Genomic DNA, 24,663 nt, shown 5'->3' on the forward strand with positions numbered 1-24,663 from the left:
GATGAGGATTCATAAGCTGATTCTTCCAGAGCCTTGGTCTTTGCTCTCACCATCCCTCTCAAAGAAAGGTCTACATCCAAGAAGAGGTAAAGCCTAGAAACTACCTGGCATCTCAGGGCCACTGTTGGGTCAACCAAGAAATAGAACAGAAAATAAAAATACATCTTTTACTCTTAGAACTATTTGTTGTAACCAAGAACGTCCTGTAACCTGGATTGTCCAACTGAGGGAGCTGGTAAATGACATCCTTGGCTGTCGCCTGCGTTCTGTTGACTCTGGCTTCCTTCTGAGGGTGCAGATCCCCAGGGCCCTGGAAAGCCCCACTCACCCAGGTGTTTTCGGTAGTCCACAGAGGAAGTCTCACCTGTGGTCATGAATGAACCTGTCATTCCCACCTGGCACCACTAACGTGTCTGCCATTATCATGGCAGACCCCTCGCGTGTCCTTAATCATCACCCCAGGGGCCATGGAGAAGGGGAGTTGTCTAAAATGAGTGAGAGGTTGACTTTGTCTTACTTGGGTATGAATGAGTGTTCAAAAGAGTGATTTCTAAGTGGGTTCATGGAAACCCTCAGAGCTCCTGGAGGTGCCTCAGTGGTTCCATCTGGACCCAGAGTGTAGAGACGGTGGGGAAGGAATGAGCCCTGGTCTCTGCGTCTATAGCAACCAAAGCTGTTCTTTATCCACCAGACGGACCACCCGGAGACAGAGTTCCGCTGCTTCAAGAAAGGTTGAAAGCCACCGTCCTAAATGATCAGATTCGAATATAAGCAGCATATAAGGTAAGCATTTGAATTTTAAAAAATGATGAGATATTGGTCAGCTGTGGGAGGCTCTGAGCCTCAGGGGGTCCTGCAGTTCAAGTCCTAACCCTTCAAAGGACAAGTTGCTTTGAGTCAGAAAAACCTGGGTTCTAACCCCACGAACTTCCCCTTCCCCCAGGCAATGTGAAGAAACCCTACGGGAGTTTCAGGATTCCTTTTTCCCCCTTCTTTTTTCCCTCCCTCCTTCCTTCCCTCCATCCTTCCCTCCCTCCTTCCACCTCTCCTCCCTCCCTCCATTCTTCCCTTGCTCCTTCTTTCCTTCCTTCCTCCTTCCTTCCCTCCATCTTTTTGAACAAGTTTGCTCTCCGGGTGGGTTTCTCTGCTTGCTTCCTCACAGCCTAATTATTACGTGAAAAAAATAGCGCCTTGCACCTGAGAGAGCGGCTCTCCGACTCCAGCGACTGGGAGTTCTCAATGGCAGTCACTGAGCAATTACACACTACGGTGTCTACTCTATCCTCCAGTCTATTCTTTGACAAAACGCATCCCTATTATTAGTCAGGCAATAATCAAATGCCTAAAATAGGCTTCTAAAAGATCTCTGAACTACAGGAATGGTTGTTACCGGGAGTTAGGACTACAGTTCGGGAGCAGGTTTCCAGAAAAATATGCAACGGCACACGTGGGTTCTCTTTTAGCCAGGGAGAAGCTGCCTCGCACAGAAAAGGAAAGAGCAGGGCGGGGAGCAGGGGTGGGAAACCACAGATCTATCACGCTGGAGTTCGTAACTCAGAGCAAAGCTTCTGGGATCTAACACGTTCTCCTGGGTCTTTTGTGCAATAAGGCAATTTGTCGGTGGCCGGTTGAACTCCGTGGCTCAGGAAACCACTTGAAGGAGTCAGAAATTCTGCTCTATCGGACGCTTTTAGACATGCCAACAGACGTACAGATTCATTCTTCTTTCTGGCCTGTTCTAGGGACATCCTGATGCACTACAGGGTCTCCCGAGGTTCAGTCGTGTGTGTGTGTGTGTGTGTGTGTGTGTGTGTGTGTGTGTGTGTGACATGCTCACAATTTTCTGTATGTTCACACGCCTCCTCTATTATATCACTGACTTGTCACTTTCCCTTAAAGAGACTTGTTCCAAACAATAAATAAAGCTTTTAATTCATTTATGGGAGTGGGCAATTTTGTAACATCACTGCAAATGGAAAATATGTCTCTTTCCTCTTGGTTTGTTTCAACAGCAGTCAGAAAACTGGATTATCATGTTTCCAATGTTTAAAGCTTGGCCAAGATTTCAACTTTTTCTAAGCTCTGCACAGACCAAACAAGATATGGCTGGGCTCACTTTACAGATGGTCGTGGGTCTGGGCCCAGTGGAGTGACCCCCACGGGCTGGCTCTTAGCACCCAGGAGATCTGTGGGGTGGGAGAAGGCAAAGGCGAGCTGCCCCGGACTGCCATTGGCCAGGACGCCATCTGCTCTGGGGAAGCCCTCGTCTTTCCTCCCTGGCCAAGCCCAGAAGGGGAACAGAACTGTGGACTGAGATTTCCACCCCTGGCCTGATTTCCAACGAAACATAGTCAGTATTTGCTCTGAATTCTCCAGTCGGCTCCTGCCACTTCTCCTGGGACCTAGGGAGGCAGGAGGCCAGTGCCTCTCCTGAAAGTCCTGGGATCCTGATGGAGGACATGGTGGGATGCCAGCATCTGGGGGCTGCCAAGGGGCACTTCCAACTGGAAAAATCTGTAGCCCTCCTCCCCTGGCTGCTCGAAGACCCCCTGCACTGGCTTCCCCTCTCAGGGGTCCAGACACTGAGGGCATAGATTTGGCCTCCTGCGGATGATTTGCGAGGATTCTGTGGCCAAATCTACACAAGGAGCCTTTCCATAGAGCATTGCAAGACCGCTGATGGGGGGAAAGGCAAAACAGACTGGAGGAACAGGCCTGCTTGCTCCCATTCCTCCGACCATCCAGAGAAGGGATTGCTCGGCATAGCAGGTTTTCCTCAGCTCTGCCTTGTCCAGCCTTAGAAGGGGCAGGGCTTGGCTTAGAAAAGCCTCCAGGAGGTGGATGCCGGCTAGTCTCCCATGCATGCAAAGGCTCGTCCTGGAAGGGTCTGTAAGGTCCCTCCTGGTTTTAACTCTCTAGGATTTTGTTACCCAGAGGTCTCTTGAGCTGTAAGAGGTTGGAGTGCCCCAGGGTGGGGGAGGATGGTGTGACAGAGTTCCCGCCTCCCCACTCCAGCTATGCCCGAGCAAGCCCAGCCTCTTGGGAGTACATGGAGGGCTCTTTGCCCCGGCTTGGGGTCCGAGGCCTGGTGCCAGGGAGAGCAAGGCCAGGCTGGCCCAGTAAAACAAAGCCACAGATGGAAACAGGGCAGCAAGCAGTTGAAAGTAGGAGTTTGGGAGTCAGGTGGCTGAACTTGAATCTCCAGCGGTGCCATTACCAGATTCCATGACTTTGGGCAAGTGATGGGACGGTTCTCTATTCCAGTTTTCTATCCTGAAAATGGGGACTAATGAAGGACCTACCTTATAGGGAGGGCATGAACCAATCCCAGGCATACAGTAAGCACTTAATAAATAGTGGCTGCTACTCTTAAAACCCATTCAGCAAAGCAGCTTTGAAAGACTGATTTGGCTACATTTATAGAATTACCGACTACTTGGCTTTGACTCGGCTGATGACTTCACTGGGGCCAAGAATCTGTCCTAAGAAAATCATACTAACCATGAAAAATATTTTATCTACAACGATGCTCATCAGAGCATCCTTGATGATGACGAAAAGTTGAAATCATGGAAATGTCCGACAGTGGGGGATGGTGATCATTAAGAGTGATAATATATCTCTCATTTATCTAGTGCTTTCTATGCTACAGACACTACGCACACATGGTCTCATTCAGTCGTCCTAACACTGTTACTCTCCCCGTTTAAAAGATGAGGAGGCTGAGGACAGAGGGGAGAAGTCCCAGTTGGAGGTCACAGTGGGGTTTATCATGACCCAGTCACAAGGCACAGATGAGTAGCTCATGGTGGCTTTTGCGGGTGGTGGAAGCTGGGGCATACTTATCCACCCTGAGCACATTCTCGCCAAGAGGCACCTTCCAGTAGTTATGAAGACTTTGATGAAAAGCGGCGTGCAGGACATGACCGAACTTTCGTGGTGGGAGCTGAACTTGGGAGGAGGAAGCCAAATGTTGGCAGCTGTTTGGTGTGCTTGCCCTTCCACCAACCGATGGTTTGGACGAATAGACCTCACCCAAGATACTGAAGACAGAGGTGTCAGTGGGGTTAAAGGAGTAGGCGAGGGGTATGCTGAGCTCCTCTGACCCAGAAATTTGCCCTATTATCACCCCTAGAGCTAAAGAAGAGGAGAGGAAGCAGTGCTTCTTGGAGTCCAGTAAGATCTAGAATTGGAGGAGGCGCCCACCTGGCTAGAGTTTTCACAATGGGATTTAGCTCCAGCGGAGACACAGAAATAAAGCGTGGAGGGACTGCGGAAGAAATACCCCAAATTTTCTCTCTTCCTACCTTCTGATGTCCTGCCGATGCCTCCTATTGGCCAAACCTAGCCAGAAGCCAGAGGGCAGGGGTGTCCGAGGAATGCAATCCACAAGGGTTAGCCTCCCAGGGCAGAGAGCAGAGCAGAAAACATGTCTGGAAGGAGAGTAAACAGAATAGCCAGCATCGGATAACATCAGAGCTGCCTTTCTGGAGAATAAATGAAATAACCAGGGGACCTAAGAAGGTTAAAAGCACAAACGTGAAGGATTAATATTGAGCTTATAGAATGGAATTATATCATCACTGGTTTCTTTCAATTCAACCAATGCAGCGCCTGTGCTGTGCAGATGTGCTCATGGAAATCGCGAACTGGTGGAAGGGAAGAGGGGGCAGGTCAATTGGCTAGAGATGGGGGGAAGCAGAGACAGTGATTAGCAACTAGATTCTAGCTGTAATTCACTGTGGGCCCATGGGAAAATCATCCCTTCCCTCTGCACTTTAGTTTCCTCACCAATAAAATGAAGAGAAGACTCCCTGCCTAGCTGCCTTCTAAGATGAGATGGGGATAAATGAACAGACGAGGATACAGGTGCTTTGAAATGTTAAAATTCAGCTTGTCATTACAACGATGATAAGACTCCCTGTTTCATCTAGGACTTCATGATGACCATGAAGGCGAAAGCTTCCCTTGACATCATTGTCCTCCTTCAGCTCCAAGAGTCTTCCTGGGCTCTCCCTCGAACTTCTTTCCTGCAGATTGAAGATGAGTAGTCTCACTGCCCTTGGGGTAAGTAGGCTATCTTGGCTGACTTTACCTTGTGGTCCAGGATGTGTAGCCTCCTGGTTTTTTATTTTAAAACATGGGCTTGGCAAGGGTGGGGGTGGATTGCATGGCCTCAAATCACTTCCAAATTTCTCCGTTTTGGAATTTCTGGCTTCTATAAACACCAGTAACATTATCTATCTTTCTATCCAACCATCCAAACACCATTCATCCACTCTTCAATCCATTTCTCATTCATCTGTTCATCATCCATCCATCATCTATCTATCTATCCATTCATCCTTTATCCATCCATGTATCCATGCATCCATGCATCCATGCATCCATCCATCCATCCATCATCTATCCATCTATCCATCCATCCATCCATCCATCCATCCATCCATCTATCCATCCATCCATCTATCCATGCATCCATCCATCTATCCATCCATCCATCCATGCATCCATCCATCTATCCATCCATCTGTCCATCCATCCATCCATCCATACATTTATCCATGTAAGCATCAATATGTACCGACAAATGCTCTGTCCTGTGCCAGGCTCCATGACTAGAGCATGGAGTCCTGCCCTCAGAAAGCTTCTCATCTAGCAGCGGAGCTATGAAAAACTCGAGAGTCAAAAGCAACTAGAAGGCAGTATGAAAGTAACTGAGTGGTAAGCGGTCCAGACAGGAAATGTTTAAACAGTAGTGAGACACTACAGACTGCCAGGGAAGAGGTGGACTTCCCAGGGAATTGGGATCTGGCCAGAGCCTTGGAGAAGAGAAGTTTCAACTTGATCCTGAGCTCCTGAGGTCGGGTACTTTGCTTGGACCGTAGTTCCCCATTCTAGCCCGGGCTTGAGCATAATCTGAGAAATCTTTGTGGAGAGCATGTTCCTGGATCAGACTCCGCTCCCTCTCTAGCAAGAAATTCTGCTCAAGTCTTTTCTTGGGCTGGAATTCCAGCCTCTGTTCCACTGACCAGCCCCAAGACAGCCAACATCTTTTAAGCTCTCTTTGGAAACAAAGAGTGGGAGATGGGGGCTAGAAGGTGCAGGACGAGAATCTGGCTCAGGCCACTTCATCATTAGTGCTTACAAAATAATAATTGCTCCTTGAAACGTGCCAGCCCGGAAGCACACTCAAGGAGTAGCCTCACACGTTGAGGGCTGACCCCCTCTCTGCCTGGCAAATGTGCTTTCTGCTTTCCTGGCTGGGCCATAAATAACCCGGCCACCTCTAATTTGGCCTCCAATACCCTGACCAGCCGTGATTTATTCACAGACCAAAACAGGCATCTCTAATTTGCTAACCAATCGCTGCAATTCTGGCCTCACCAACCAATAATTCTGCCATCTCTAATTTGCCAATAAATAATTCTGCAGCCTCAAATTTACTAACCAATAATGTGACCAATTTGCTGACCAATGGTTGTGTCAAGGCATAATGGTGCCCCTAGCAGATGGTAATTTGCTAAGCAATATTCGGACCTTTCCCCCTTTAGCAATAAAGAACCTTCGCGATCTTTGCATTCCAAATACATTACTTGGCTCAGAAGGATGCTGCAGGCTGCTGGGTTGCAAAGGGCCCCTCCCCAAAGCTTGTACTTACCTATATATTCTCTCTTGAGCTCCTGGAATTATAGTTAGTATTTCAGAACGTGAGAGATGCCCCAGCTTGCTCATTTTACAGATGGAGATAGAGGGACCCAGAGTGAGACAGTGACTTATCCAAGGTCACACAGCAAGGTAGTAGCAAAGCTGAGAATGGGACATAGGTCTCCGGGCTGCCAACCTAGTGCCCAAACTACACCATCCTGGTAAGTTGACTTCCTTCCTCAGAGTATTTGTGCCAAGGAGCAGGTTAACTTTGGCTGGGCTGGCTGCCAGGGGACCTTGGTTTGGCTTCAGCCAAGATGCCCTGGTGCCAGGGAGGGAGAAGGATGACCTTGCTGACCCTACCACCTAGGGGGTCTGAGAGCTAGACAGAAAAAAAGGATTTGCTATGCCACACAGAGGACTTGGCCCAATTTCAGCCCCAGGAAATGCTGGCTTTCAGCAGAAACCAAGAGCCAAATCCCACATTCTCTAAAGGAGTTGGCACCCACATTTCCCAGAATGAGTAAGAATAAGAGTTCAGCGAAGTAGAGCAGGGACCCCTCCCTCTAGCACATCCCAGGCACCCAGGCATGGTGGCCCCATGGAATGCTGGAGAAGCCTCAGCACAGAAAGATCTAGCTACATCTGGGGCTGAGGGGAGCCACTTAGAGGAGCATCAATTTTACACCCTTCCCACGTCGGGTGAGTCTAAGCTGGACATTCTCCTATCGTTGGGCAACTAGGAAAGATAGCACTTCATTTGACTGCCTCTGCTCCTTCATCCAAAAAGGTCTATTTGGCTCATTTTTATGCTTAGACTTTTTCTAGAAATTAAAGCAAATTCAAACCAAAGTGCTTTGAGAATTCAAGGAAGAATTCCAAGGGATACCAGAACATGCCTGGGTCCCCCGCTTGGATGTCATCCAACCAGCCTCCTGTGATTTCGTCTTGAGAGGGCGGCAGGCAGAGGAGGCGGCTGGGGCTGATCTCCATTGGGAGACTAAGGCTTCTCTCGTGAGGAGACGATTCCTGTGCCCCCAATATGAAGTCCTCCTCCAATACGTCACCCAATGTGGGCCAGTGAGGAGAATGGACCCAGGTAGAAGCAAGAGATGAAGAAAAGGCGGTAGAGAAGGGAAGAAGGATGAGGCTCAGGGTCACATAGAATCTTCTGGTGATGCAGGACCATCTTAGGACCGATTGCATTTTCCTTCCTTGGTAATGGGGACCACTCCCCTCCATCTTCTCAAAAACCAGAGCAAGAAAATGGACAAACTGGAAGCAACCAGGCTCTGGTTAGAGTCAAGGGAGAGCTGAGGGTAGATCAGTAGCTTCTAGTATATTTTAGAAAGGATGACACAGTGAGTTATATTCGTTGCATGTCTCCAATTCCTGTCCTTCTGGGGTGAACTCTGAAAGCCGAAGAGCCAATTTGGATTTTGTCCTGGTCTAGCAACAGATCTCAGCTCAGATATGACCTCTTCTGGGCAGAAGGGGTTGGATGGCCACTCTGTTTCTTCTGATTTTGGCGTTTATCCCCTTCAGAGCTTCTTTCTGTTAGCTCATTGACTCCTTTCCCAATGCAGTGAAAGCCCTGAGGCCAGGACCTGTGACCTGTTCACTGCCTTGTCCATTGTTGCCTCCCTAGGACACAGCACATGCGGTCCCAGGGTCAGAGCATTTGCTGAATGGTGGATGGTGAATGATCTCTGTCAGGCTCGCAATCTCAATTTAGGAAATTCTCTAAACAGAGGTTCTCACCAAAGCAAAGCGACACAAAGGCTTACATGCAAGGAGTTCATTAAGGGAAGATACAAGGATGCAGGCATGTGGGAGAAGGTGAGAAACAGGGAAGGTCAGAAGGCCAATGCAAGGATGTTGTATGGTGCTGGCCATCCATAGGGATGACTGAACTTGATCCCCTGGGACTTTTTGGGGAGTCGTAGGACATGCGGAGCAGCACTGCTACCTGTGGAAGAGAGGAGGAAACAGGGATCCATCAGTTTCTATCCCCTGTGGTCAAGGGCATTCAAAGGGTATGCATGTATGAATCCTGGCATCCCATGAGACCATGTTAGAGGAGCGTCAGCAGGAAGCGACACCCACAAGGCACGGGTCAAGGGGAGGTGTGTGAGGTTGCACCTGTGTGAAGATTTGCAATCTGCGGGGAACTGGTGGCTGCAGTAGTGGCTGGTGTGGGAGGTGAGACTGAGAGGTTTTGAAGTGGCACACGAGAGGTGTCTGATACACAGATATTTCCCCTTTCTTTTCTTTTTTAAGACTTATTTATTCGAGAGAGAGAGAGAGCACACAGACAGTAGTGGGGATGTGGGAGGGGGAGAGGGAGAGAGAGAATCCCAAGCAGACTCTGCACTGAGCACAGAGCCTGATGTGGGGCTCGATCTCATGACCCCAAGATCATGACCTGAGCTGAAACCAAGAGTCGGAAGCTCAACCAACTGAGCCACCCAGGTGCCCCCAGATAGTTCCCTTCCTAACAAAGGGGTGGATGGAGAGCCCTCCTCAGATCTGGAAAAGAAGGTGGAAGTGGCCTGCCAACATCTTCCTGTAGGACCAGTTCCGGGTGGGGGGGTGGAGCTCCCCTGTATGCAGGATAGGTGGTCACTGTGTTTCCCATATGGCAGGTATGAGGTTCACAGCTGGAGCCACCATCCCTGCCAGACTCCCACCTCACCCTCACTTCCCAGGAACACATCCTGCCCCATGATATTCCCCCATCACCCCCCCACCCACTTCCGGCCCACCTGCCCCGGCCGGCAGCCACGGGGTCCTTAGTATGAGACTGCCTTCCACCCTGCTTACCCCAACCCCACTCAGGGAAACCAACTGGAGAAATAGGGAGTTCAGAGTTCTGGGTGCCTACAGAGTCGGGATCAGAGCACCTTCCTCTCTGGTACCCCTATCCTGTGGGGCCATCTTTCTAACCAGCCTTACTGAGCATGTCTCCCTTGCCGCATTGTAGGCTAAGCTAGCGGTTCTCCAAGTGCTGGAGCCGCCGCACACCTTGGGAATGTGATAAAAATGGAAATTCTCAGACTCTGGGGGCGGGGCCAAGCACTCTTGACCTTGACAAGCCCTGCAGGTGATTCTGAAGCATGCACCAAAGTTTGCACACCACTGGCCTAAACGAATGGTGTCCTGTGGTTATTGCTCAGTGTGCACGTTCATGGCAGTCCTTGTCCTCGCCCTTGTGGTTGGTGTGGAAGTGCCGTCCAGCAGAAGGATGGGTGGACATTCCAAAGTGTGGTCAGTTTAGGAGCTTAGGAAACTGCTTTGAAATTCCACCCAAGCCTTCGCACTGATAAGACTGTGACCTCCAGGTTGCCGTCCACCCCCACCATCCCACCCCGTCTCCCCCAGGGAGCGTGAGTGGTAATGCAAAGATAAGGGTAAGAATAATTGAAAACAAAAAATAATAGTTATCATTCTTACTGGATATTCAGTATGTGTTAAGTACCTTCTCTCATTTTGTTCACAACCCTACGCCATAGGTCCTGTTGTCATGCGCTTTGTAAAGATCAGAAAGCAAAGATACAAGTTCCCACAGATAACAGGAGCTTAGCCACTGGGTTTAACCCAGATGGGTCTGGCTGCAATGACCACTCTCACACTCACAAATTCTGCTTCCTGCAATTCTGGAAAGTGCTAGCCCCATTTCAGATACATACACGTGCATATATAATATATTTATTGTTTTCATGGTTGAATTGAATTCATATTTGTGTCCATTTATTTTTTAAACTAGGGAAGATTTCAAGGCCAAAATTCGGCTGAACAGCAGAGAGAGGAACTGGTACTATAATCCTACGAAAGGTGAAGAGGCTTGGTTTCCAAGCCTACTGTTAACGTGTCCGTGTCAGTGATGTGGCTGTACAGCCACAGAATGATGGAAAAGAAGGAGCAAGAAAGGGGCGCCTGGGTGGCACAGCGGTTAAGCGTCTGCCTTCAGCTCAGGGAGTGATCCCGGCATTGTGGGATCAAGCCCCACATCAGGCTCCTCTGCTATGAGCCTGCTTCTTCCTCTCCCACTCCCCCTGCTTGTGTTCCCTCTCTCGCTGGCTGTCTCTATCTCTGCTGAATAAATAAATAAAATCTTTAAAAAAAAAAAAAAAAAAGAAGGAGCAAGGAGGCAGGAGCACAGAGGGTGTGACTAGCAGTAGGGGTGTGTTGGGAGAGAGGCTTGGGCTGGGACAGGGAAGTTTGAAAACCAGCTCCCGATGCAAACCAGGGGCCACACGTGTGGATGTGCACGGGGCCACATGGGTGATGACTGGCAGGTTGGGCTCAGAGCAGCGGGGAGCAGTGTGGTGACCCACGAGGGCATAAGCCTCGTCCACAGGGGTGGATGCTCGCCCACTCTGGCCCATTGTCACCATGTGGGAACGTGGGCTGCCCTAGACTGTCCCATTCCCAAAGAAGGTGGAAATCAGATTTTTCAGCAAACTCTCCTGCTTTTTAAGTGTCATTAATGAATTAAAAATATATATATTATCCAGGCCAAACAAAACACATCGGGAGCTGTATTTAGCTCTCAGATGCTTCTTCTTGACCACTGCAGAAAAGAACAGGCTCAAGAAATCTCTAATTCAGCCATCACACAGGGGCGGCAAGTGGGGCCATTTCTGGACCGAAGGGGACCTTGGCCTTGCTACAAGTGTGTAATTTATTTACTTGGGTGTTTGGGGTTTACCAGCTGTCTCTCTGACCCCTGCCCAACTACAGTGTTAAGTTCCCGGGAGCTACTTTTTTTTCTCTCTCTCTCTTTTTGTTCAGTGATGCATCCCAAGCACCTAGGAAAGCGCTTGGAGCATAGTAGGTACACAAGAAGGATGTGTGCATGAATGCATGAGAGCAGAGAGCCAGCCTCGTTTCTTCACCAGGCCTGCCAGGCAAGCTCTTCTGTGCCACGCGTTTCCACTCATCGCTTCCCAGGGGCATTTCACAAGCAGCTCAGAATAAATGGGCCAAGCAGCCCCAGGCGTCCCTCTCTTTCCTCTTAGATAGGGTGTGCTCTGGCTGGTCGGGGGTGGGGAGGGGGACCCCCGAGGTCCCCAAACCATAGGCCGGGGGCTGAACAAAACAGATCCGACAGAGGGTAAGGAGGAGAGAGACAGACAGATGAGCAGAGGAGAGAAAAGAGAGAAAGAAAAATTGTCCCATGCCAACAATGGTCAAAATGCGTTATTAGGATGTCCAGGAAATGATAGCTTATGTCCATTAGTTCTTTCAGGGTTAATATTGATGCAGATATTATTTCTATCCACGGCCCCATTTATTTGAAATATTATGACTGGGAGTAGCTGCCGCCGTGAATCAAATCAATTGATGGAGTAGTCAGCTGTGCCACCAGGGCAGCCTGCCCGCCCCCGCCCCCCGCCACGCGCATGAAATATTATGGAGATGGTTCCTTAAAGTGAGCACTTTATCATCATTTGTCTGCGGCCCCCGCTAGGACCGCCTCGCCCGGCTTCCCGTTGGGCGCGCGAAGCTGTCATAACTCAATCAGGCGACTAACGCGGCTCCTGCAGCCCACGGCCCTGCTGGGCAGCCCACCGACGGCCCCCCAGCCCGCCAGGGCCTGCTGCGGGCCACGTGCAGGCCAGAGGTATTTTTGGAGGTGGAACCGGGAGGCCTGTTTCCTTGTGCCGCTTACCATTCTCCAAACACGATCTGTCATTTCCCACCAGCCTTCTGGTCAGGCTGTTTTCTCAGCCTGGGGTCCCTTCTCCCCCCGCTCTGGCTGTCAAGAGGCGATGCTTTCTAGGGGCGCCTGGCTGGTGGAACGTATGACGCTTGATCTCCGGGTCATGAGTTCGAGCCCCACATTGGGTGGAGAGATGACTTAGAAATGATATCTTAAAAAAAAACACAAAAAACAAAACAAAAAAATGCTGTGCTTTCTAGACACAGGATTTGAGAGCTCTGCGCATGGCTTGGCTCAGGGAGAGGGGCCCCATCGGATCTCCTGTTCCTCCCTACCGTCTCCAGGGGCTGCATCGTTTAGCGGGCATCGAATATCCACAGCAAAATCATAACTAGTTGAGGCAGGCCCAGTAGGGTTCCGATAATCTATGCAGTGCTTTGCGCTGGTATTTGGCAAATTTGTTCTGGAAAAAAAAAAAGTCTTCGTGGGCTGCAGGATGTCTGTTACAACATCTCTATCATGGGGAGGCAGCCACAGGCCATGAGGGAAGGAATGGGCTTGGCTGGATTTCGTCCTCAGACCTCTGTTCGCTCTCGCTGTTCTAGGCTATGATCTCACTTACTCTCCTTCCTAGATCTTTGCTCAAACGTCACGTCCTCAGTGAGGCCTTCCCTGACTATTTAAAATGAAACCAAACCCGAGGCCTTCCTCGGCCCGCTTTCTTGCTTATTTTTTTCCTCGAAACTCAGATCATATATTTTTATTTATTTTTTATTTTTTTTTAAAGATTTTATTTATTTATTCAACAGAGATAGAGACAGCCAGCGAGAGAGGGAACACAAGTAGGGGGAGTGGGAGAGGAAGAAGCAGGCTCATAGCGGAGGAGCCTGATGTGGGGCTCGATCCCATAACGCTGGGATCACGCCCTGAGCCGAAGGCAGACGCTTAACCGCTGTGCCACCCAGGCGCCCCCAGATCATATATTTTTAAATGTATTTTTGCTCCGTATGTTGCCGATCATAACACTGCCACCATACACACACACACACACACACACACACACACACACACACACCTGCCCCCAGAGCGCAGCTCCCTAAGGACAGGACTTTACCTGTTGTCTTCATCGCCTGCATTTCTGGTGTCTAGCACGGTGCCTGGCACGTAATAGGAACCGAGGGTCCTGGGAGGTCAGGGCTATGAATATCCCCATTTTTCAGATGAGGAAACTAAGGAGCAGGAAAGCTGTAGGAATTGTCCAAAGTCATGCAGCTGGAGAGTGCTCTTGAGCTCATACTCGAGTCCTCCCCAAGGTTTTACTTATTTATTTATCGTTTTCACTATATGGATTTATCAAAAAAAAAACCAACAAAACAAAAAAACCTTTTCACAAACCGATAGAGCAAGAGGTCCTGTGCAGATAGAGACGCTGGCTCAGAGAAGTAACTTGTCTCAACGGCTAGGGAGCTAACAAGCAGTGAGGTTGGGATTTGACCTCTGTTCATCAAAGTTCATTTGATGCCTGGCTCGGAGGTGGGCAGTCCTGGGCTTGCCCCTTGCCAGCTTGTGACTGACCTGTGTGAGCAGGATGAAATCAGGGTCTCTGTGATCACCTGGTGACCCTAAGGGCTCAGGGCTGGGCGCTCAGGGTGCTACCAATGAGTCCCCCACTGTTCCTTCTCCCACCCACCTGCTGCCAGGACCGTCTCCCACGTTGCCCCCCACACCAGCAAAGTCTCACCGCCCGGCCTCTGGCCACACTCTCCTCCACTGGGGCACTTCTGTTCAGAGCCTTTGCACCCTTGAATAGAGGCTGGAGAGAATACAAGCTTTCAGCAGGTGCTCTCTGGGGCCGCCCTTTGGTGGTAAGAAGCAAAGCTTGAAGCCTCCCTTCTCGGAGGCCTCCTCTAGAAAGAGAGAAGAGGTGACAACCATTTGGGGCAAGATCCCTCCGTCCTATCCTGTCCTGTCACACCCTGTGGGGAGCCTGAGGGTACCTGATGACATGTGATGGCCTCCAGGCACCATCTCCACCTGAACACAACAGAGTTTGAAGTTCCCTTGCAGATAATCCAGAATTTCACCCATATAACCCTAAGAAGCATAGAGACTGTGATGATTAATTTTCTGTGTCAACTTGGCGAGGCCACGATACCCAATGTTTGGTCCAATTCCAACTCTTCCCTGGGTGTCTGGCCTGCCCTGCAGATTCCAGACTCTCCCGCCCCCACAGTTGTGTGAGCCAATTCCATAAAACAAATCTCTCTCTCTCTCTCTTTCTGTGTCTATCTATCTATCTATCTATCTATCATCTATCTGTCTATCTATCTATCTATCTATCTATCTATCTATCTATCATCTATCTATGTCTTATTGGCTCTGTTTCTCTGGAGAACCCTGACCAATACTAACACTCAAGTCTGAGTCTTCATTTGACAGAGAGGGGAAACCGAGGCACAGGAGAGCAAGTACCCTATCCAAAGTCACACAGCAAGTAAATAACCGAGCTTGGGTCGTTCACAAAGCTAGGCTAAAACTCTTGCCCTGTGGCCTGCGCCCTTGCAGGCCTCTCGGTCAGCCGGAGGGGAGAGATCGCAAGTGTTCTGAGGAAAATCACCTCTTCAGCAGAGGTGGGTGGGCGGGAAATTAGAATCAAAAATTCGGTGTGAAAATACAGAAATCGAGTTGCGGAGCCAATTTTCCATCACACTTAGCAACTCCATTTGATGTGATAGTTTGCTAATAAAACATGAGCATTACGGTAACATAATATTTTAAGTATCCATTAACTAATACGTAAATATAATGGAACCTTATGGAAATATACTTAAGCTGTCACCAACACCCCTAATGTAATATGCATGATTTCCAAGGCTATTTATAACTCCTTGGGTTCACTCTCTCACCAGTGACTTCATTGGCTCAATTAAAAGAGGATCTTGTTTTCTCTCCCAGCCCCTGTCTCAATACGCTCACCCCCTTGGCCCCTCTCCCCGAGGTACCGCGTGGGCCTGGCCAACACCCGTTCGCCTCACAAGCGCTGGTCGCGTGCCTGTCGTGGACGGGACACAGCCTGTGGGCACGGAGCCGAGGATCTGGCGGACATGTGCCACATGGGGGACAACAGTGGTCAAAGAGGAATGGCGGGGGTATGAGAAGGCAAATCAGGGAGGGCTCCTCGGGGGAAGTGGCGCCTGGGCAGAGGAGTGGAGGACAAGACGGAGTTGGTGTGTGGTGAAGCAGGACAAGGGGAGGGACTGGAGGAGCGTGGTAAGGGGTCAGCAAGTGCCGGGCCCAGCCATGAAGATCATGGAATGTTCCTTCTGGGTACTGAATGGAGCCCAGATGCTGACAGCAGAGCTCCCGAGGGGCAGAGGATGAGAGAGAAGAGGGGCTAGGCTGCAGAAGGCCAGGCGGCAGGAGGAGACTCCCCTAAAAGGGGCTGGAGCAGGCACAGAGGCCGTGCAAGGGTCTGAAGAGCTCTTTGCGCGCCCACCAGCGCTCTGACCCGCCTGAATGGTAAGTTCTCTGTTCTTTCACATCACCTGGATGCCCGACAATTCAGGTCAGCTCTGACGCAACCCAGAGGGAGCACCGGACTCCACGAGTTAAGGGCTCGGTCCCACAGGACTGTCCCCACTTCAGACGCCAGTCAAAATTATTGGGTCTCCAGGGGACCCCACTTCTGCCCATCTTGGCCGCAGAAGCTAGGAGGTTCTCACAACCCCCTCCTCGGGTTTGACAATTTGCTAGAATGGTTCCCAGGCCCCAGGGAAGTACTTTACTTACAATGAATGGTTTGTCATGGAGGTCATAACTCAGAAAGAGCCAGAAGGAAGAGAGGAATAGGGTAAGCTATGGGGGGTGCTGGCCACATAGCTACCATGACCTCTCCAGGCACGCCACCCTCCCAGCACTTACATCTGTTCACCAACCCAGAAGCTCTCCAAGTCTTGTTCGAGAGCTTTTCTAGAGCTAAATCTCTGGAGGCCAGTAGGTGGGGCTGAAAGCTCCAGCCCTCCAAACACTTGGCTCTTCTGACGACCAGCCCCGGCCTGAGACTGGCAAGGGGTTCCACCCAAGTCCCCTCACTGGGGTAAACTCAAGTTTGCAGAAGGGCTGCCTCATGAATAGCAAAAGACACTCCTGTCACTCGGGAAATGCCAAGGGTTTGAGGAGCTCTGTGCCAGGAATCAGAAACAAAGACCAAATACATCTGTGACTCATACCACAAACAGACTTACTTTCCACCGTCAGTAGTGCTTTAAACGTGGAGGAGGGGGGAAAGACATCAGGAGATGCCCACAACCAACTCCGTCCATGGGTTTGTGTCCTGAGATGTGTTTGAAAGGATTTCCAATCCCTAGTCTCCACTCATACAGCCGGCGCCATCTTGGTCACCCCCTCTCGCCTGAGTTGGGGTAGGGCTGTAAGGGCCTTCCACCTCAGACCCTCCAGAAGGGCTTCAGTGAACTCTGTCCCTGCTCGCACAGCCACCACACTCAGCAACTCATGACTGGATTGGGAGGGGACGTGGGTGCTAACATCTAGCAAATCTTCACCCGCAAAGTACTTAGCAAGAATTCACGTCAGAGGGGCGCCCGGGTGGCACAGCGGTTGGGCGTCTGCCTTCAGCTCAGGGCGTGATCCTGGCGTTCTGGGATCGAGCCCCACATCGGGCTCCTCCGCTGGGAGTCTGCTTCTTCCTCTCCCACTCCCCCTGCTTGTGTTCCCTCTCTCGCTGGCTGTCTCTCTCTCTGTCAAATAAATAAATAAAATCTTTAAAAAAAAAAAAAAGAATTCACGTCAGAGGCATCTCTGTCTCAAGCTGAGTGCTGCCTCTTCCATCCATCTCACATATATGGGGGTTTCTTAGCTCTTAGTTTGAGTTTCCCCAAAAACAAACTCAAAGACAGGGATTTGAGACGATGGCTTTATTTAGGAAGTGAGAAGCAAAGGTAAGGTGCATTATTTCGCTGGTGGCCAAGGTGGGCAACCGGAGTATAATCCCCCTGGGATCTCCAGAAAATGAGGCAAAACTCTGCCATAGAGTTATCCTACAGAGGGGTGAAGAAACTGGAACACTGAGGGCCAAATCTTGTCAGTCACTCGTGGGAGGTAGGTCCCAGAGGGTGCTAATGCCCCGGGGTGTGTCTAGCCTCCACACACACAGCCAGAGTGGCCTTCCCAAGTGTTAAAGAACAGCTCTAAACAAAACAGTTCAGATACTGGCAGTTGGAAGTTGGTCAGGGCAAGAAGAAATGGTCAGGCCTGCAGGATAAGGGCAGAAGCAACACTTCCAAATGATTATGCAATCTCACTGGATTCTTGAAGGGTTTGTTTGAAGGAGGCAAAGGATAAATAATTGATAATCCTCATTTGACAGATGAGACCATGTGGTTTCAAGAGGAGGCTGACTTTTCCCTTCCTGGAAGGTTTTCTTCTTTTCAATTTTCTGCTTCAGTGTGTCGCCTTTTGGTAAGAGTACCTCCTTCACGTAACCATTTGCTTTGTTGCTCATCTTGGACTGGATTCCCAGATTCTTACAAGCCCTAAGATTGCTGGGGCTGTTTGTTACTGCAGCATGACCTGATTTATCCTGACTGATACAGAGAGATGAAAAGAATGTGGATTTTTAAAATAAAAGCCATTAAGTAAGCAATAGCAGAGAACATGGAGATATGACCAAAAGTGGCATTTGAGGAGCAAGCAATGCTTTGTGCTGAGAGATTGGTACATTTACTGGGAGGACATTTATTTAAAAAGTAGAGGGCCCACTTGGTTTGTTGATTACATCCATTGGTACGATACAGAAGAGAAGCCTCAGTCAACCTTCTCAACCCATGGGACACACACTCGGGACTTGTGGGACCCTGCTTGTGAAGCCGATTACAGCAGACTTGACCATCAGGACTCCTGACTCCCCTGTAATAGCCATATTCTAGGGTCTTGGGAGGATTAAGTGAGGTATGACACGTAAAACATGGGCGTCTGCCATACCGCATGTCGTCACTGTGGGACACACCGCTGTGCTCCGTACCATCTGGTTAAACTCTGATGCAGTGTCTTCACAATAATGTGAGGCAACAATTAGACCAGCCTCTTGATGCTTTCAAATTTGTTTAATGCATTCCCAGGTATTTGGCAACTTCTCCCGCCTTCCATTCATTCTTGGCAGATGCTAGATAATTCTTTCAAATGTATCTCAGGACTATAAAGCAACACAGCTTCATCTCCTTGGGATATCTTCCTGTCTTAGGTTCCATAATGCACTTTGTGGTGGCTTTGCAAGAAGATAATGCATTGCGGTCACTCCAACAGTAAGCGTTTGCCTTGCTAATCCCAGCTGCGCGCCCGCCGTTCTTATCTGCGCCTTTCTGCGCACACAGGAACTTTTCATTTCATTGCTGACTCATAGTCCGATCTTTCTGAAGGTGCGTAAAATGGCAATTACACTCAGCGCGGGTAGCACAACTACGCAGAGCCCTCCACTGAAGTTGACAACAATGGGGACAGCCATGACCACGCTCGCCAGGCAATGACAACTGCCTCATGACAGCTACTTGGCCGTTGGTTTGAGACATCGTCATTTGTGAGATGGGGCCCAATTTCAGAATGGGAAAATGGGGGGGGAAAAAGGCCATCTTAGAAATGATGAATAGGGTGGTAAGTGTTCATAATGGGGGAGCTGTTCATCTCATTTTGGGGATTATTGCTATTTTTATGGCACACAAGCGGGGGGGGGTTGCATAGTGTGGCTGTGGGGCGGGACACAGGGCCTGTGGACGGGGTGGGTGATGGCAAGTGCTTGGAGAGAAGTGGTTCTCAACTAGAGGAGAAGCCACTGATCTCCTTGGCCCCTGTTTCCACGTCAGACTGCATCCCTTTCAGCCCAACCAGGGTGGATTGAGCACCTACTCTGTGCAAAGTACTTTGTGGGAGAAGAGGGCCAGGAGGCCACAGGACAAAACATGATGTGACCACTGTCCTCCTGGGCCCATAGGCAACAGGGGGAGACGGACACCTACTCTAACAACAATGGTGCCAGAGGACAGCACTTAGCACTAATACAATCAGGAACTCAGGCAAGGGATTGGGGATGCCACCATGGTTCCATCTGGGAAGGCTTCCTGGAGGAGGGGGAATGTGGCCTGCGCTTCTGATAGGGAGGACTGAACGAAGGATGCTGAGGGCAGGGGCTGCTGAGCACTGGCAGCAGGTTGAGCTGAGTCACAGCAGGTATGAACTAGAGACCACAAGCTGGTCTTCATGACCTTAACCACCTGTGGGAAAGCTCTAGAACTAGGTCCAGACCCAAGCCCATGATCTAGCCGAGGCTCTGGCTCCCTGTGGAGCTGCACCTGTACATAGACCCACAGAGGCAGGCCCGTGGGTGGGTGCTCGCACCCAGGCTCCTGCACCTGCGTGAACGTGTGTGCGTGAACGTGTGTGCGTGAACGTGTGTGCGTGCACTTGGAGAGGCGCACTAGCGTGCTCACGGGCGTGCTTCCACAGCTGCTCTCTTGACCATCACGCATACATGTGCATGGGACGTCCACAGGCACACATGTGCGTGCGAACACAGAGGAACACTCATGCACATTCACACACAGCCTCCTGCCACTGCTCTTTGGAGTAACCACACCCACGTACACAAACAGATCTGCATGTACGGACAGGGGTACACGTGGGCCCCACAGGTAGACACACACATGCTCTCTGTGTCATTTTCTTTGCAAAAGTAGAAGCGATGTGGGGCGCCTGAGTGGTTCAGTCGGTTCAGCATCTCCTTTCAGCTCGGGTCGTGTTCCTGGGTTTTTGGGATCGAGCCCCGCCTCGGGCTCCATGCTCAGTGTGGGGTCTCTTTCTCCCTCTCCCTCTGCCCCTCCCTCTGCTCATGCATGCTCTCTCTCTCAAATAAATAAATAAAATCTTTTAAAAAATAGAAGCAATGAGTTCCCTTCCTGCATCCATACCCTTCCTAATCTCCCTCCCCCGACACTGGATTTGGGCTTAACCACGTGACTTCATTTGGCCAATGGGAAAGTAGCAAATGTAATGCAGGCAGAGAGTGAAAAGTGTTCGTGTGTTAGGACTTTGTCTTGTTGTACTCGGCACCTGAAGCTACGGTGTGAGCCTGCCTTGGCTAGCTCGCTGGAGGGTGAGAGGCCACGTGACCAAGTCATCCCCTGAACTCGAGGCACCTGCCACCGCTGGACCTATGCCATGCCACTCGAGACCAACCCTCAGCAGGGCCACCAGCTGCCACAGACACAGGAACAGGCTCCAAAGAAACTCCCAGCCAACCCAACTTATGAGAAATATTACATTATAAATGTTTGTGGCTTTAAGCTGCTAAGTTTCGGGGTGACTTGCTACCCAGCACCAGCTAACTGATGTGAGCAGGCACGCAAATGAACCACGTGCGTACCCATGCGTGACCTATACTGATTCGTGTACAAAAGCACAGAAAGGTAAACTCACACACACTGTGGTAATCACACACATGGGCACACACAGGCATGCGTAAATCACACACACACACACACACACACACAAACACGACTATGCCTGTAATACGTCATGCAGAACGTGCAAACATATCTGTAAACACCCGCGCTGGCTCACTAGGTCCAGACTGACCACACTCTACGGACAAGTGAGTGGCCGTGGCCCAAGCCCTCCCGAACTTGCTTCGTGGAACCCAGTCACTAGAGGAAAAGCAATGGTCCTGGGAAGAGGTATCATCCAGCCCAGCCGGGACCCTCAGACACACTGAGGCCCCACTGCTGAGCAAGGAGTAGGGACATTCTTGGGTCTGCAAGCCTCCAGACCACCTGACAGGTTGAATGCGAACCTGACAGCCTTCTCTGTGACCCCTCGAGCCATTCATTTGGTCTTCCTCCCATTTCTGGTTGCTAAGCCGTGGACTTACAATGCATGGCAATGCTGTTAGAGGTCATTTCGTCCGCTCCATGCTGCTCTTTCTTATGACTCAGAACCGTTCCTACTCCAGAGTCCGGAGGGCCAGGCAGGCTATGCTGCTTGAGGAATGGGCATCCGCCGAGTCTCTGTCATGGGGGTTGGAGCCCTTGGGGCGGGCAGGTTGTGATCCAGGCCACTTGCTCCCTCCAGTGCCCCTCCCTGTCGTGTATCTCCTAGTAGACACTCACAAACAGGGGTTAAAGCAGACAGGTGCTCCGATCGACTGGCATCTCCTCCAATGGCCTCTCTGTCCTCGGAACACCTGCTTGCCCCTCTCCTTTGAAATGTTCTCTATACCTCCTTGCACTGCATGCACTTCAACTTTCCTTGTGTCTTCTACCTCCCCGGACCCCCCACTTGTCCCTCTCTAAGCCCTGTGCCATCCCCCTGGTCCAGACCACTGCCAATTAACTCCCAGCCACGCCATGACACCAGTCATGGCCCCTCCAATCCATTCTTCATCCTATTGTTGGGATCTTTCTCAAATGCAAAGCTGGCCTATGGGTCAAGGGTCCATCGTGACTCAAGGATGAAGCCAAGCTCCGGAACATGGCCCATGAGGCCCTTAGCGATCGAGTCCTGAGCACCTCTCCATCTTCTCTCTCTCCACGCAGCCCCAGCCATCTTCTCTGGGTCAGCGCTGGGACCGTGTGCAGTCCGTCTGCGTTCTCATTCACCTGTGGGCCTTTGTGCCCGCTGTCCCTATGGCCTGGCCCTTCCCCAGCTTTCCACGCTCTACTCCATTCACCCTTTCCCATACCCAGCTGTTCCTAACGCAGCTTAGGGGCCACCTGTCCTGCAAGGCTTCCCTGAATTCCAAGGACCAGTGCATCCAGCAGCCCCTACACTATGCCCGTTACTTATCAAATTGTGTGATGATTACTTGTTCAGTTATTTGCACGCCCATGTGTCTTGATCACCATTTTGTCCCAAAGCACTTACCTAGCACACAGTAGGCCTGGAGTAAATGTTTACAGGAGGAAGAAGGGAGTGAGTGAGGGAAGGAGGAAAGAAGTTCAGGGGAGAGTGGAGACTGTTTGTCCTTGCCCCAGCGTGGTTCTGAGGTTGGGGGACAGACCCATACGATGCATACAGCTCTTGTCCTCTGAGCTGCTTTTTCTTGGCCAAGGCCCTCCCACTCTCTGGGCAGATCTGCTCACTTCCCTAAGATGACAACTTTCCTGGCACCTGCCTGGTCCAGCCCCAAACGCACTCATGTGTCCGTCACTTCAGGGAACATTGGCTTCTCTCTCATTTCTTGCATGCTGCATATCCGGGGTGGCAGGTGCTGCCCGCCTGGCTGGCGTTGACCATGGGTGGGCTGTGGGCTTCGCAGTAGAGAAATCACATAGTACAGGTAAGAGAGGCACCAAGACCTGGACACAGCCTTGGCGGGGGAGCACCAGGCTGAAGCACGTATGCCTCTGGGGCACAAGGATCTCGGGGCACAAATGAATAGGGGGTCCTGAAAGGTAATGCTCTGCCGTCCGTCTGTCCTCATCAAGAAATATTGATCACAGAGCATTCTGTGTGAGCAAGGAGGCATCCAGGGCAACGCAGGATGGCTGCAATGTGACCCGCAGCCCCCACCCACAAGCAAGTCTCTGGCTCGTGAGGTGTGTCTAAGTCTTACACCCATATGCCAAATACCCACAAGCTGAGATGTGTGAGAAGTGTCAGGCAACTAATGCCAAGTTCGGGGTGGAGATGGCTTCCTTCCAGCTGGAGAAGGAGAAGAGTCATCATGGAAGAGGAGGGGTTTGAGCGGGACAGAATCTGACGAAGCTGAGACACTGGGGGTGAGGGCCCAGGACATGTTCTAGTTAGAGGGGATAATAATGCCAGCTGTCATTTATCAAGAACAAGCCGAGTGAGGGATACTGCACTAGACATTTTCCCGTGTCACCCGTGAGCCTCACAGCAACACGGAGCATGCAGCATTGCTTCCATTATATAGAGGAAGAAACTCTCGTACAGAAGGCAAGTTGGCTGAGGCAGCTTGTCTTGGAGTCAGGCTCTCCAACAAGAACGTTCTAGCTCTGCAACCTGATGTTTGAGTAAGCTACTGCTGCGTAACGAGCCACTCCAGAGTGAGTGGCATAAGCAAGAGTCATCATTTACTATTAGCTCATGGTTTGAGGAGCAACGGGATTCACCTCAATGGCTCTCACTTGCATCTCCCAAATGCCCGTGATGAATGAGAGGGACACGGAGGGCATGACGGGAAACTGCCGGAAGTGGGTAGAATTGTAGGTCTAGACCTTGGACAGTGGACTGGGACTGAGTATGCAGATTTCAGGGATGTGAGTTGGGATTGGAAACCATAGTGTGGCTGAGCCCACCAACACGGAGAGAGCAGAGCATCAGCAGAAGGATGTCAGAACCCTGGGGACTCTGATGTTTGGAGGGTGGTACCAGAAAGAGAGGAGCAATCAGCCCAAGGGAAAGACTTCAGAAGACCCTTCTGTCCCCAAGACTCTAGGCAGGGACAGACTGTCACTCATGCCAAGACCCATCTCTGTCTACTGTAGGACACCCATCAATCCTTTCTTCCTCAGAACCAATTGCTGATCATTTCCATTGGTGCAAATTCTATCCCCGGTCACATTGGAAGCCCCCATAAAGACAAGCACCATGTCACAGGCACCGATGACATCAGTGGTGGTCTTGACATGCAGAGCTAAATGTACGCACTCAATGTGGGATGAGCGAGAGTATGAAACAGGTAAACATGTGGCCGCTCTGAGAGCTGTGGGCCTGGCTTCCTTGGTCAGCTATCTCCCTCTTGTCTGAGTTTCCCTTCACCAAACTCCCCAAAGAAAGTTCCAGAATCACGATCTCCCCTGACGTTTTCGTGGTCCAGCAGAGGCCTAGAGAAGGAAGTGGCTTCCCAAGAGGTTAGAGGTTATGGTCGGTGTCAGAAACGGGCCTGGGAGTGGATGCCCAGTAGGCCAGCTCCATGCCCAGCAGCACTCAGAGTGCCAAGGAACAATGGGAAGTGGGAAGCCTGTTCCCCAGAAGGACCAACCAATGGGCTAGCAGGCCTTCCCCACGAAGTGGACACCCAGCCACCCCCCCAAAAGCAGCTCTGGGAATGGCGGCCGGGCCCGCGCAGTCAGAAGCCGGGGCGGGCCATGCTGCTGATAGCCACGCCAGCCCGGGGACCGCCGAGCGCCAAGCTGGCTGAGGCCCCGCCCTTGGCACCGCTGGCGCCTCTGGGACCTTGCGGCGGGCTGATCTCCTTGCAGACCCTGGGTCCGAGGGCGGAAGGGAGGAAGGGAGACATTGCTGTGGTTTTGCGGCCAAGGAGGGAACATACTTAGGATAGTTAGGGGATGGATAGGGAACTGGCCCCACTCCCCCCA

The sequence above is a fragment of the Ursus maritimus genome, unplaced genomic scaffold, assembly GCF_017311325.1.
Source record: "Ursus maritimus isolate PB19 unplaced genomic scaffold, ASM1731132v1 scaffold_19, whole genome shotgun sequence".
NCBI lineage: Eukaryota > Metazoa > Chordata > Mammalia > Carnivora > Ursidae > Ursus > Ursus maritimus.